Raw genomic sequence first — 16,455 nt, forward strand, 5'->3', positions numbered from 1 at the left:
TGAGCTGACCTCCCTGCGCTCTTCAGCAAAAAAAAAAAGGTTTTAGTGTGATATTCCTTCCCAAATTTCTCAAGATGTTTGATGTCTGAGCTCAGAAGAGGGTATTAAACTTCACAAAGGCAGGCCGTTGATACCCCTGGGATCAATACACCCAGGCTGGTCAATTCATTAGAGCTGTACAGTGATTAATTAAGTTGTCCTGACCATCGGAAGCCAGGAATGACAGAGGACGTTAAAAGGGGGCGAGAAGAGAGTAAAAGAGCCGGCTTGGCTCGACGCGGGTGGCGTTGAGTCCTGAAATGTGAAACTCGGCTGTGAAGTGCGCTTTTGAGTTTTTCATCTGTCTTCACCCCCTGTCTGCTCTGTCCTTGGAGCCGGGGCTGTTCATTAGAGGATGAGGAGGAAGCTGGATACCACAGTGTGAAATACGGAGAGATGCTAATCCTGACAGGTTAGTCATTAAGAAGCCCTTAGAGAGGGGGAAGAGACAGAGCAGGGCAGAGGAGGGGAGGCGAGAGGAAGGACGAGAAAAAGAGCAGAGAGGATGAGAGAAGGCATAGTAGCCTTGTTATTAATCCATGTTAGACACAATGTGAAGCAGAGCAATCTTTGACCCTGACAGCTTGTTTTCTTCCCTTTCACCAATTGGCTGTTTCCTTTCATGTTTCATCTACTTTGTGTGGATTTTTAAAGAAGAGCTTTTAGAATACACTGATTCTATATTGACCTATGACCTCTCGAGACCTCAGCCAATAGTCTTCTAAAGCTGTCAGTACCTTTAACATCCCATAATTGGCCATATCAGTCAATCAATAATTCTATTTGTCCCCAGTGGAGCAATCTGTTATGCAGCAGTGCATGCACACATAAAACACAGCGCACGTAAATACAACACTAAGGCCAAAAGACATAAATACAGAGTAAAAATACTTAGTCAATAAAAAGATTTTTAAAATCCAATAAGTTAAAACATTATGCAAATAACTACCTTTTCCTCCTAGAGTTTATTAGGGAGATGGCAGAGGGTATAAAGGAGTGTTTGTATCTGTTGCTTTTAGCTAGTGGAAAATCTGAGGAGGGTACAAGATGGCAGAAACTGAGACTGTTGATATAATGGATTGGAACAATCAGCCAGGATGGATTCTCCTTTCTTATATAACTGTTTGTTGTAAAGATCCTGCAGAGTTTCCTGTGAAGAGACAGTTATTTTGCTGCAGACATTAACCACCTTAATGAGTACATTTTTGTGTTTTATAGAGAGATTCATACCAGCAGATAAAGGAGAGTGAGCACAGACTCAATAAAAGATCAATAAAACATTGTCATCAGGTTCCCATCAACCTGGAACTTAGAGGGTTTCCTGAGACAAAAGTTTTTCTTGTACATTATGTCAGTATTACTCTCAAATGTCAGTTTATTGTCAAATTCCCAAATACTTGTAGGACTCTGCTATTTTTATATTCTTGCCATCAATCACTGTACTGACAGGAGAGGGCTGAGAACATCTAAAATCAATACACATATCCTTAGTATTTGACACATTCAGTACTAAAAACGATTCATGACACCAATTCAAAAAACAGTCAAAAACAGGACCATGGGAAATTTCACATCCCTGGGGAGAGCCAGTGGATGTTATGGACAGCTTGGAAAATTGACCATTTACTCTCACTCTTTGAGTCCTGCACATGAGGGAGTCTAGAATCCAGCCAACAATACTGCTGTCCAAGCCAAACTTCTCTGTGAGCTTCTGGACTAGCAGATGTGGCTGTATGGTGTTGAAAGCTGATGAAAAGTCCACAAACAATAATCTTGCATGGTTGTTAGAGCTCTCCAGGTGCTTGTATATGTAGTTGAGCAGAGTTAGCGTGGCATCCTGATCCACCAAATTGGAGTGGGTCAAGAATGGGTCAGTAATTCTTTTTTGATCAATTTTTCAAATGACTTCATTACTACAGAGGTCAGGGTTATAGGTCTGAAGTTGTTCAGAAACTTAGGAAGTTTGGTTTTGGCAACAGGAACTAGTATGGATTGTTTCTACTGTTTGGGGACCCTCTGCTGAGAAAGTGACAGATTAAAAATATAATTAAATATAGGGACTAGTTGTTCTGCACAGTGGGTGAGCATTCGACTGCCAATATTATCAGGGCCAGCACTTGTTCTGGTTTTACAAAGTTTAATAGTATTTACAACAGTGTGAACATTAAATAGGAGTGGCCAGGTGACTGGATTTCAATAGAGTATTTCTTTTTAAAATAGCTGTTTCATTGCTAAAATCATGCACGTTAAATTGAGTAAAACCTGTTCACCTGCGTACCTAGCTTGTCTTCAACTTTTTGTCTGTAGCATAGTTTAGCCCTCATAATTTCCTGTTTAATCTCCTGTTGTTCAGACATATGCTCAGGAAGATTTCCCCTTTACAGAAATAACAATGTCCTTACAGTATACTGACCTCATCTGTGAGTTCACTAATGTTGCAAGAGGATTCAATGAACTCCTCCCATGCTGTGCTGTCCAGACAGCCTTGCAGTGTCAATGTGGCTTCCTCTGACCACATCTTAATGTTTCTAGTGGCCACTTTCCCCCTGTGAGGACACATACCGTATGATGGAACCAGATACACACAACTGTGATCTGCCAGGCCCAGCGGGGGGAGTGGAATCAATTTATAGGCATTTTTAAGAGAGCCATAACACCGGTCAAGTATCTTGTCTTTCCTAGTAGGACAAAACACATACTGATGAAAGCTCCTGAGAGTTTTCTCTGGAGAAAAGTGATTTAAGTTGCCCAAAATTAGATTAGGAACGTCTGGAAATAGCAACTGAAGTCTCTGCACAATTTGAAAAATTAGCTTAGAGGGGTTATTCTCGAGCTGAACAGAAAAGCATGCATACAGGGCAGAGGAACAGAGATTACATTGGATTCATGTCATCATTTGTGTGTTTGTGTGTGTGTCCACAAACTACCTACATCGTTCAGCTTTCACACCTAACATGTTTGGTTCAGCTAATTGTGATCTGTTAAAAAAGAAATCTACTGATCCTAAAAAAGTGATGTGAAAGATCATTTTGTAACCCGTCAACACGTCCGCGTATCACCAACAGGGATTTTCCCTGGTCAATCAGTAACTGAAAAGGAATAAAATCAGATGTCTGTTGGGCTGTTCATCACTATTCATCATATACAAGGACCATTTAGAGTCTAATTTAATGCTTCTAATGCTTACAGTTATTTCTATGTGAGCTCTTTGTGAACACTGGAGAAGATAAATGATCACATATGGGGCAGTAATGTGCTGCATCACTTGTCAGCAAGCGGATAGCCTCCGGTCTGAAAAGTGAAGGCAATGCAGTGCCTTAAACCTGCATGTTTTCTAATGGCCAGCAGAGGGTGACTCAACTGGTTGCAAAAAGAAGTCCGATTGTATGTCTATGAGAAAATTACCCTACTTCTCACTTGATTTATTACCTCACTAAACAGTTTTCTAGTTTCAAGTCTTCTTCAATAGATGTTCATTTGTAAATCATTTTGTAAATTATGGTCCCATGTAGAGTAAAATAGTATGCTTTAGGGCGTGGCTGTCTTGTGATTGACAATTTGCTACCATGGCAACAAAGGACTTGGCTGTTCAGTTTTTCCGGTAAGTATGTTTTGTTTTAATGGTTTTAGGCCTGTTTTTTGTTAGTGAAAATTAGCGTTAGCATTATCACAGTTAAACATAGACTGTAAATGCAACGTACTAACCGAGTTAGCAGCTAGTGCTAGGGTCGGCTCCACCTTCTCATCCAAATATGGTATGGCTTCTGGCTCCAAAAATCCAAGATGCCGATGGTCAAATCACTAAATTCAAGGCTTCAAAACAGCAGTCCATAAACCAATGGGTGATGTCATAGTGACTACGTCCACATTTTTTTTACAGTCTATGGTTGTCAGTCACTGAAATTTGATTTAGCCACATGGGTCCTTGAAGCGATGATGACACAGGATAACAGTCTCAACAGTCTATGCCAGTCTATCAGTCTATATGAAGCCATGTTTACAGCTCTTGGTTTCTTTGTAAAATCTGGTGTGAATGTGTACTTGGTCAACACCAAATGAACCAACCTACAGGCATGAGAACATCCTCATCCTCAATCTCTGTCATTGCAGCTATACTTCTTCCAAGTCAACATGGTTGTTTTCTATTCACAAACTCCCCCCACCAGCATATCTTTCAACACATGTGCTCATTTTATGTGAGCACAAAGGTGCGACAGTCAATGCTAACACATTACCATGCAGCTGAAGGGATTCAAATTATAGGCCCTTTGAAGCCTTCTAACATAAATTGGGCGAAATTGCAACTGGCGCGGGTGGCTGTCGCAGAGGCTGATGTCTACATAATCACAGTGTGCTGCCTTCCTTGGCAGGAAAAGAAGGCTCTGATGAATCTGCCCTGATTGCTAGTATTTAGCACCATCATCCTGATTGCACACATACAGCACATGTGACAGGTAGCTGTTAATCCTTTCAGTTCCATCTCATACAGTACTCTCTTCTACATGTCTGTCTTTGTCTCTGAGCTCTAACTTCATGTTCATCTCTCTTTCGTCTGAGGTCCCTTTCCGTCTTCAGCTCGTCTCTCGCTGTGTCTCTCAATGTGTATTTACAGTGTGTCGTCCTCCTGCAGCGCAATGTGAAGCTGTCAGCTCTAGGGTTGCCAAAGGGGAGAGTCAAAGCATCATATTTCCGTCAATACATGTTCAATTAGTCTGGCTTTCATGTGATTTGACGGTGGCAACAATAGGCTCGGGCGTCAAGGTACATGAGATGATAGGACCATTCAAGAAGCAAACAATGCAGGCAGGTAAGACAATACAATACGCTGTAATCCAAATGAGCGGGACAAACACACACACACACAAAACTGCACACACTCACGTACATCATCTACCCACCACCCACACAAAGCTAATTACTGGCATCCTTTCAGAGATTTTTTTCTTTCTTTAGCCGTCAACACAGCACATTTCCTGCTAGGTGACAAATAAGCAAATGTAGCATTTTTTTTTCAATTACACTGATGCATTGCAAGATTACTGTTTCACACAAGAGATATTATCTCCATTTGGCCTTGAAAACTTGTTAGATGAGCATAATTATATATTTTCACACTGACGAGTGATACATTACAGTCTGCATTTTCTGACAGTTGGAATCCAAGGCTTGTGTAATGATATCAAGCAGATGAAGGAAAGGAGCACTAGAAAAAAAAAAAACCATAATCCACCAGTGGGATGTGGGATGTGGAATCTGGTATTCCCTTCCATCGAGGCCCTGGGGTCCCATTTTAGATAATCAGTATTTCACAAATAGGACTATTTTTGCTTCTGTGGAAATAGCTCCTCAGATGATGGCTTCACAATGAGACAGGATGGAGCTCTCTCTGCTGGGAGAACGCTTTAAATAATAAAGGCACATGGGGCTTCATGAATAGAGTATTATGGGGCTCTGAATGGAAGCTTTTTTTTCTCCTCTGCCTTTTGCCTTCGCTTCCCATGCCGGCTCCAAAAGACACTCTGCCCGCTGTCCGGCTTTTCCCTCAGGAAATGCAAAGAGACAGATGGAGAAAGAGAGGGAGAGATGGGAGCAACCCCACATAACTGCACAAAAGCTTATGTTCAGATTTGAGGGCCATTACATGACTGATAAGAACATTTGTGGATTAAATAAATATTGACAGACAAGGAAAATTAGTGGATTTGTTATTTTCTGGACATACAGCCAATCCTTGATATATTTTTCAAACTCACAGACTGTTGAATAATGTATCACAGAAGCCACAGAAAAAAAACACAGATTTTTCATTCTCCATTTTTGAAGTTTGAATGATGTCAGTTTACAGTTTATAGCTGTTTAAGGCTGATGGCCACCATTAAACAGAAGAGTAGTTAGTTCCATATATCCACAAATTGAATATGTGGATATATATTATTGGTAAAGTTGTTGATTGAAGGTCAGTGTCTCTAAATGTTGAGCCTTTTAATTCCTGTCACCTGTCTTTATAATTAGTCTGAATATAGCTCCTCTAAATATCAGTGAGATAACTTTGTGTGTTACACAAAAAGAGGCACTTACATGTCAGAGCTCTGACAGGTGGACGGTGTGTTAAGGGCCCCTCCCACAGCCACGGGTCCTCTCCAGCGACCAGCCGAGGAATCCACCGCATCACGTCTCCTTTCCCCCCCAATTCACGCATCACCACCTGACGCTCTGACAGCGGCTGCTGCCCGTCGTGGCCCCCTTGTCAAACCCTGTTGCCATACCCCTTGACACTTTCCCCAATATCTCCGCTCAAAGTGCCAAAACCACCGCCACTGAGTGTTTGATTTCTATTTATTCATGTGGTGTTTCAGCTCCCCCAACGCTCCCCACCCTTCTTGCTCTTGAATAACTTTCAAAATATACTGTATATCTAAAACACAGAGCAGGCTGCCTGTGTACAGGAGCTGTCAGGAGGCTGTCATGTAAGTCTGCTCTGCTCGACATACACACTGTCTTATGAATTCATGAGTTTGAAGTCGAAAAATCTCTGTAAATGTGTGAGTGTGTTTGTCTGTGTGTACATATGTTTGGCTTTGATTCTACATTTGCATGCAGGTCGCACAGCTTTGATGACATGTTGCATAAATATAACACTGCAAAGAATTAATAGGGGCAATGATGAGAAATAATGATCACAAGTTTGTGCAATTTAAATTAAGTACACGGCGCTGGCTTATGCATATGTGTACGTTATGACCTTCACCGTTCAGAAAGTTGCCAGTTCTTTGAATATGTGTTAGATATACCAACCTGTGTGATAGTGGTGAGAGAAGATTTCTCAGCTCTGCCAGTTTTTTATGTAAAAGTTCTCGTCTAATCAGCCTTCAGTCTGGACTGATTTAACATTGGAGCCCGTCTCTCCCTGTCCTTAATCAAGCTCTCATCATGTTTCCTGCGCTCCATGAATGATTCACTGTCAGGCAGAGCCGAGCACGTGGGCAGCCTCTCAAGGACTTGTTTTCTGTCTGGAAGTTCTGTAACATCTTCCAGCCTTTTTAGATAAAACAAAATTATTCTGAGGGGCTGGAAGGATGAAGGGGGGATATTATAATGTCACAGAAGACTTTTCTGTGATAAACCTTCAGCACAGTGGTGTTCTGCGGGTCAATGAAGCTTGAATATTTCCAGAGTTCTGCTTTTAAATCCTCTGACCCTTCAAGTCAGTCTTTAGTTCAACCTAGAAAAACAGATATTGCTATATTGTGTTCAGTAATTCTTTAACTTGTATTAAACAAAATGCTGTTGCTTCTCTCAGTACTGTACAGTAAAACCCTGACTTCTTGTGAATCTGTTTATCAAAAAAGACCTACTGTGTTGAAAAGATGTTAAGCTGAGTGCAGTCTGCAATAGAATAGTGAAATCTCTTTGAAAATGGCATTGATTTGCTACATTAAAGCTGAAATCTGCAATGTTTAGAGACTTACATACATACATTTGTATCTTTGCTGTAGTTTAATCATAGTTAAAACATGTAGTGTAAGTAAAGGAGTGTACCGGTATTTTGTAGAAATTATATAGTCATGTCTACATTAGGGATGTGCAGAGGGCCCAGTATTTGTATTTCTATCTGTATTTGTTGAGGCAGCAAAATTATTTAATTAATATTTTGTATTTGTATTCGAATAAAAGTAGAAAAAGGCTTAAAAATTCTGTTTTTGTTTTTATTATGCCTTTAGTTTTTGAAAATGAAAGTGTGACAATAAGTGTTCATGAATAAACTACCTTATGAAGGAGGTCTCCATGCCAGGTCTTGAACTGGAGTCTCCCAGATCATAGACGACTGCGTTGATCACTGAGCTAAAACTTCACTCATTGCCTCATTGCAGACAGATCTCTACCTATTTATACACCCATTTTTTTACATTCTAACTTTGTGGAAAGGAGAAGGGGAAGAACAGGTTATGGAGAGTCCCTTGGGAGCACTGCGCGTCATGTAGCAGGTGGATGTGACACCCCTTGTTGAGACCTGCTGACAGACGTAACAGCAGAGCAGAGGAGAGAGACTGAGATAGCGACGTGACCGACCTACGTGCTGGTATTAAACATGTTTTTTTTTTTCATCCCCAAAACAAATAATTTTAAAAATATTTGTATGAAACAAATATTTGTAAAAAAAAAAAAAGAAAAAAAAAACCTATTTGTGCTTTGCCAAATAACATTTGTATTCGAGCACACCCTTAGTATATATCTACAGTACAAACTCAGCTGAGGTAATATTTCTGTTAGGACATAAGCACCTGAATTATTTTCTTCTGTTTTCCTTCCCATTGCTCCCTTTCACGTCCTTCCACATTAATCCTCTGTCCTTTCTCTCACCTCCTCTACTGACCCCCCAGTTCAACATTTGCTCAGCTAATAAGCATAGCATTTCAGCTGAAACCATCTTTTTTACTCTTGATTTACTTCGCACCATGGCAGCTCTCCAAATTAGAATGTTTATTTATGGCCATCAATATTTAATTGAGTTTACTCTAATCTTGCGTTAGTGTGTTCAGAAGTCTCTGCATGGCTGTTTAAATATTAAAATTAATTGGAGCGGAGATACTGTAAAGAGGCTTGGCTTAATTGTTCTGGGAGAACAGGTAGCGTCTGAAGCCTTGGCATGCAGAAGGCACCACAGCTACACACACACACACACACACACAGATTGTGTGCTTTTACCAGATGAGTTCTTTGAGATTTCCTGTTGAACGCACAAAGAGGATTCTCTGTCCACAGTTGAGTTGCTGTGTAAAATGTTTACCAGGGATGTTCATTAAGTTGTAGCACAAGCTAACAGGGTTTTTTAAACGAATAGTAGTCAATAGTTGTTGAGGAGCCCAGCTTATATGTAGAGAATTCCATGTATTGAATGAAATGCATGCACATTTAAAGTACATCAAGTTCAATGTATATAAGTTCAAATAATAGGGAACAAGGTTAAACTTTATTGTTCAGCAAGAAAGTTGATATTGATTCTGCAAAAGCTCAGATTGCATTCATTGGCAATGTTTATTTACATTCAGTGCCAACCTTGAAATATGTTCTCGCTTTCTACAATATCTGCATGGCAGCTATGGTATGGTTAAGGTTATGGTAAGATCATGGTTATATGGTTATGGTTAGGGTTATATATATATAAGTTAGATTAGTGTTAGGTATTGTAACTAAAGCTCTTGGTTAAGTTAGGGTTGGGGAAAGATTGTTGTCACTGTTAATAAAAACCGCAGTATGTAATGGGACATCAACTCAGATCAAACATGCTACATGCCTGCCCAAACCTTACTTTCTGCCTCTCTGCCACTACTTCCTGGATTGGCAATGAAAGTTAGATTGGATGTAAATCTTGAGAGAGAGATTCATCCAATATGAACGTAATTCCTGGGAAACTGGACAGCAATGTTACATGTCGTAATCATTAACAACCAATAAAAAATGTAAATTATAGACAGTTTTCCTTCTTAGTACTGTCTTTCCTCTTTCATAATAATATAATTTCTTAAAAATAGAAAGTGTTTGACATTTTGAGAAACATGCTGTAAAAATGTGTAAAAAAACAACAGTTACAGTTTTACTGGGGCTCATGTGCAGGACTATTTCTTGGCCCAGCACAGTAACTTCCTGGAGTGTTGCCTCACAGTGACAACAAGACTCCAGCAAGTACATTTTAAAGAAAACTAAGGTTTAAGAAAAATAAGAGTTAAACACTTTGGGAAACTGTGCTGGTATAACTGGGAGTATGTTGTAGTTTCTGTGTCAAAACTTAAATCAACAGGATTTAATGTATATTTGTGAGTAATTGGGTCAATATGTTTTTCTGCCAATTAGATTGCAGTTATGTGTATTATTACAGTATTCCACAGTATGTATTTTGGTCGATTTGATCAACTTGATTTAATTTGACAATTCAATTTAATCTGATTTGATTCAGTGCAGTATGTTTGTCTCTGGCAGAGTTTATTTTTATATGATTACAGTTTTTTACGATTGCTTACACACTAAAATGAAAAATAACAAACACTTAGATAAACCCGACACTCAAAGAGCAAAAACTCAGCTCAGATCTGCACAACTATGAGCTCATTCTCAGCCTCATATTTTTTTTTTGCAAAACACTACATACAGTGATTTGCAAAATGCTAAACATACTTCTCTAAATTAGACACAGAAATCACAGAAAAACACTTCACTTCTTTGCCATTTAAAGACACTGCCTTTGAAAATACCACACCTATGAGGTAATTGATCAAACACAGCTGTCAGGTGTACAGACACTTGGGTGCTTAATTATAAACTCACCAATCAAGCATAAGCACTATAAAAAGGCAACAGGTGAGTGTACATGTCTTCAACAAAAATGGAAGCCATGTTCTAGTAAGAGAAAGAGGAAAAGGGAGAGTGAGGATGAGAGGGGGAGCCCACGGAGGAAGAGGGAAGAGGAATAGGTAGAGGTAGACCAGAACGTAAACATGTTTTTGGCCAATAATGTGATACACCTCAGAGAAATTCAAACAAACATCATGACCACAGTTTTCAATAATGTCCATCAGGTCTCTCTATCGACACTGGGGTGAATCCTTAAAAAACATCACATATACAGAGGAAACAACTCTACCAGGTGCCATTTGAAAGAATTTCTAAGAGAGTAAAAGACCTGTGGCAAGAATATGTGGAGGTAAGTAATGTACTCTTCAGTATTATTCACTGCACATAGAACCTTTTTACATGTAAATTTATAGTAGGCCTGTATTTAACTACACAATGTTATCTTTTTTCAGAGAGTTTTACAAATGGATTCTGATGCAATCCCACATGAATTTATCTTCATATATGGGGCTGAGTTTAACCTGACAATAGTAAGAAGAAGAGGGAGAAACATCATTGGCCACAGAGCTATTTTATTTTATTAACATCGCAATGTGAATCACGTTGAATGGGGTCTTCCACCACCATGCCAACTTAGGTTCTTACAACACGGCCCACATACTCACATTTCTAGACAGACTACACAAGATCTATACAGCAGAAGACCAAGTGGATGCAGAGCAGATGAGATACATTGTCATCTAGGACAATGTATCTGCTCTGGTCCAAAACTGGTTTCAGCAGCATCCACAATTTTCACTCCAATGCCTCCCACCATATTCTCCCTTCCTTCACCCCATTGAGTTTTTTTCAGCATGGCGGTGAAAGACTTACGATCTCCAGCCCTATGCTAGAAAACCCCTCATTCAAGCCATGGAGGAAGCCTGCAACCAAACTGATGTGGGGTCTGTGGAAAGATGGATGGATTCGCCATTCAAGAAGATACCTGCAAGAGAGGACATAGCCTGTGATGTGGATGAAGTGCTATGGTCAGATCCAGCTAAGTGGAGAGATGATGCTTAGGGTTTTGTTTTGTTTTTTAAATTCATGCTCTCTTTTTTGTCTCCACGTATGTTTTTGCTGTTTTTATTTACTACATTCTATTTAGAATATGTTCTGTTCTAATTTTTAGTGCAAAATGCAACCTTTGGAAATGCATTGATGTATTGACTGATTTTACAAAGTAGAGAGAAATAAATCTTTTCATCAGTGTGTCTTGTGTGTTGTGTTTGGTCAATATATTCATGTACTTTACTCTAACTATATCTCTGAAAAAATCTAACCCAGACTACATCATTAGAAACTTAGAAATGTTAAAAGTGTTTTAGATTGAGTACAGCAGTGTGTAACTGGTTCAAACAGAATCAGATCGTATGAACCACGTGTGTGCCATATGGTGACAAAATTGGGTTTTTATAAATTATTGTATAGTTTTGAATGACGTGTTTAATTTTGCAAAAGATCTGAGGAGTTCTGCTTCTTGTGTGTCTGGTTGTGTGACTTGTGTGTAGTGTTTTAAGAAAATGAGTCCTGTTTTCAAAATTGTGCTTACAGGCAAGCAATCGTAAAAAAAAAAAAAAAAAAATTAAGCTTGGTTTGGTTGGCTGAGGTATGAAAACAGGTCTGGAAAGCAGCAGAGAGCCTGTGTTAGGCCTGAGGTTATGCTGTTGAGGTGATTTAAATAATACTGTCTGTCTCTCATTTCATTAATACACTTTCCCTCTCTCACAGAGCCTCGGGGCATACAGCTACAGCAGCGACTGAATGAAATTCTGTTTTTCAAAATGAGCAGCATACTCGAAAGCGATGGTAATCTCAGATGTAGAAATTGGAAAAGTCAGCACAGCAAATGCATCAGCTGCTTTCCTCCAGACAAACATGCAATATTGATTCTCTTTTCGAACAGGTCATATTTTATGTATTTGTTTTAAAGATTTTGATATTGTGCTCCAGTGCTCTTCAGGTTTGGGAGAAGAGCACTTTTGCCTGACTGAAGCATCCTGGTCACCTCAGAAACCTGGTCACTTAAGGAATCATAATTGGATCAGTGTCTGTGTCTCTGTGTGCGTGTGTGTGCATATGTGGTGTTTCCCAGGTTTCCATTTGACCCTATACTGTGTGTCTGAATGTGTAGGTGTGTGCATACTCATTCCCCCCAGCACCAACCATTCTTGTTAAGCACACTTCTCAGCCGTCTCCGCAAATAATGACTTTTGTTTACTAACATCTGCATTTTCCTCCTGTAGTTAAAATTTAAATACGCAGGAAAACCAAATAGATTAATCAACTCGATTGTTCTCAGACAGTATGAAGCCGATTATTTACCATAATAGCATACGAGTCACTAACAAATAAACAAAGGCAAGGGGAGCGAGCCAAAAGAAAAAAATGTCCTCTGATATTATATCCATAAAGCGTCCGTTGCTAACAGTCATTCCTCCAACCAATTCAGCTGACAGTGAATTGTCAAATGACTCTGGCATTAAGAAGACAGATATCTTCATAAAAACTGTCTTCACTGCCACATAAACAGCAGCAGGAAATGAATTGTTGAGTTTGAATCGCAAAGGATTGTGCTATGAGATCTATGATCATTAACCCACTAAGGAGGAGGAGGAAAGATGGATTGATGGATGGATGAATGGATGCACTGGGTCCACCGGAGCCTGCAGACCCGTTTTATACCATCCCAATCCCAGACTCATGCAAGTACTTTGCATCTCCCCGGACTCATTTCTGCATGTACAGTACCAGTTAAAAGTTTGGACACACTTTCCCAGAAGTGTGTCCAAACTTTTAACTGGTACTGTATATGAGACCACCATGAAGATGTTTGCAGAGTTGCCAGTTTGGTGGCTCTATAGGTTAATGTGCGCTGACTCTCATGACTTAATATGCTACATCTAAATGCAATGCAGGTATCCTCCGGGGCTCTGCTCCCAAAATATTCAAAAAATTAATAAAATTGCTCAGTTTTGTTCCTCATGACAAATAGTGACAGTTAACCTTAATAAATGACACTTTTGTGGAAAAAGTTTTCATAAACAGAATGCTCTACATTTTCAAATGTTGAATATTTCAGTGTTAAGTGATGAAGTTCAGATGCTGAAGTATTTGATTCAATTTGGAAATGAACTTTTCATTTAAATCCCACACACTTTCATACCAGAGTGAATAGAAACCAATAAAAAAAGACACTCCAGCTGCTCCTGAATGACAGTAATGACATGAGAAAAAAAATAAATCACATTAGCCTGGTACTTTTCATCATGATCTTCTTTTGCTTTTCAACATCCAGCAGCATCGTATTGTGTGCTAAACCAGACTTTTACATGAGGAAAAAAAAAATCTACATGCTCATTTTCACATCAGACAAGATTTTATTTTTGTTGTCTGTGTAGAAGACACAAAACGTGAAATAAACCTTTATGTTGGTTTTAGGGATGCGAGAGAAAAGTCAAAGTGACATGAAAGCAGATAATCCTATATATAGAAAGTCAGTGTGATAATGAATCTGGCCCAAAGGTTTTAGTAACAAAAGATGAGGGGGGAAAAAAGGATGATCTGAGTGGGATGGAAATGGAGATGAGAACGTATGTATGTCAAGTTTTCGGAAAGAAGGGGAAGGTGATGGGGTGAATGTGTGTGTGTATGTGCTTCTGTGTGTGTGTGTGTGTTAAGGAGGTCTGTCTGCTTTAAATTAGACGGCACACTGCTGCAACGGCTGAAGAATTTTATTAAGAGTCTTTATATCTTCTGCCTTAAGCCGCCCCGATCAGCATAATCCCTGTCCAAACAAGAGATAATGAATCTTCTCTTTTAGTATTGGGTTAGATAGAGGGAAGCATGATGCCAGCAACGGGAGGGAGAAGTGCACAAATTATTGGATTTAGATTAGGAGGGGCCTATTTTAATGGGTTTGAAGTAATACCACAACGTTAATGAAAAGTCGCCCCAGGCCTACATGATTGGGTGGGGAGGTATGTGTGTGTGTGTGTGTGTGTGTGTGCGTGTGATAGATAAAGCAGATTGGCCGATGAGCTGTGCTTAACTTAGCTCACGGAAAACGCCCAGCTATTGTGAGAACGGATGTTATTGTCTTCTGTTTTTCTTTTTTTTTTTTTTCTCATGCATTGACCTCATACTGTATACTGTCTGTAATATGGGAATGCTTTGACTCTGCCAGACAGACGCAGACTGTTGTTAAAGTCTGCTTATCTATGTATGTATTCAATCTTTAATTTACATTTTCATTTCCAGTTTGTTCAAAGACACTTAAAGCAGGAGTGTAGCATAACACATTTAATTAAACTCTTTTATGTTTGGTGGTTTATCTGGCAATGCTGCGTCTAATAGAGTTTTTTTTTTTGACCTTGGGAACACTTTTGATCTAATTCAGCTCCATAATATTTCTCAAACTTGCCTTTTTAAAACATGTATTGTTTAGTTGTTTGTGCAGCCTTATTCTCTGCTCTTATAAAGCTCCCCACATCTGTATGGAGGTTTTTATTATTACAATGCAGCTTTATTGAAATGTCAGATAAAGCTACAGAGGGAATCCCTGCAGACTCCATATAATTTATTCATCTAAATATAGGATGGTGTGGCTAACGTCATGCAGACTGACAAAAATACACCTTAGTCGTGCTCTGCTCTAATGCATCAAGGGAATAAACACAAGTCAATATGAGCTTTATCCAGCTTATATTGTCAGGAGGTCAATGCATTGAGAACAGGAGCACTGCACCTGTTGTAAAACATTTTTAAAAAGTGTGAACAAGGTTGAGTCATCTTTTCAATTGCTCAAGCTCACCCTTGTCTCCATTATACAAAATCTGTCAACCTTGGTCTCCAGTTTACATGCACTCTTTTAAGCAGAGCAGTGGCAATTGATCAAAGCATGAACTGAAATATCTCACACTCGGTATTAAAATGAATAACCACGGACACATTTAAAGAGGTTCTTGTGTCAGTATTTTCATTAAACAAAGTGATGCAGTGAAGAGGTGAAGGACATTAAAAGAAACAGCAGATAGAGGAGGGAGAGCTGCTGCACAGGCTGCGCTGTGGCAGGTATAAAAAGAGCTGGACGGGCAGATATTGGCAAAAATGTGAGATAGACAGAGAGAGAGAGAGAAGGAGAGATGCTGACTGTGATAAGAGCAGACGCGTACAAGGTCCTCTGTGGCCTCAGTCTTCCATGTGCACATAACCCAGACTTACCTCCAACAATCATGACTGTAAGAGGAAACAGGTGCACTTCTCCTGCAGTTCAATTCGGTTCTCTGCCTTGAAAAAAAATAACTGGAATTTGTGTTTTTTTTCCTCTAAAAGAGATTCAGGAACAAAGGTGGCGATCAAGTGTTAATAAAAATATCACCTGACAACACAGATGTGTTTCAGTGTGAAATCTTCATTTAGAGGATTTAAGGTTGAATTCACATAACAGGTCTCAATGCTCAATTCCGAATTTTTAGTTAGATCCGATCTTTTTGTGTTGATGGTTCATATTCATGTTTATAAGTGACATGTATCTGGCTGACTGACACACATGTGCAGATTTAACTGAAATGTGAGCCGCATGCGTACAAGAATAACACGACACAATCGAATTATAAACACAGCTGTGTTAGCACACATGTCCAGGATCATTTGTTTTGGAGGTCAGCAGACAATACAGATGATGAAGATGAGAATGAGAAGCCAACTGTGAGTCGCTAACTCTAAATGATATTGAAACACAATATGCGCATGCACAGAGAAGTGAGACATTAAAGAAACCACAACCACAATCCAATCTAACCATTCTGACTGCGCTCACATAGCCGGAGATCGCATATGAATCAGATCTAGAACCACATATACAAGTAGCCCAGATCTGATGTGAAAAAAAATCAGATTTGGTTTGTTCACACTTTAAAAAATCAGATCTGAGTCACTCGGAGGCAAAAAACCTGATTTGGTCCACTTCAGCATGTAATGTGAACATAGCTTATATATGTCAGCAGTGAGTTCTGTTTTTAAAGG

At 39.4% G+C, this 16,455-nt stretch overlaps 1 long non-coding RNA gene across 1 annotated transcript; it reads left to right on the top strand.

Moving 5' to 3' along the window:
* Positions 1 to 8,037: 8,037 nt before the first annotated feature.
* LOC122998685 lies at positions 8,038 to 11,611 on the top strand. The gene is made up of 3 exons (XR_006407481.1): positions 8,038 to 8,119; positions 10,614 to 10,738; positions 10,842 to 11,611. It is a non-coding gene; the product is annotated as an uncharacterized LOC122998685 (long non-coding RNA).
* Positions 11,612 to 16,455: the final 4,844 nt, after the last annotated feature.

Source organism: Thunnus albacares, chromosome 15 (genome assembly GCF_914725855.1).
Source record: "Thunnus albacares chromosome 15, fThuAlb1.1, whole genome shotgun sequence".
In the NCBI taxonomy this organism is placed as follows: domain Eukaryota; kingdom Metazoa; phylum Chordata; class Actinopteri; order Scombriformes; family Scombridae; genus Thunnus; species Thunnus albacares.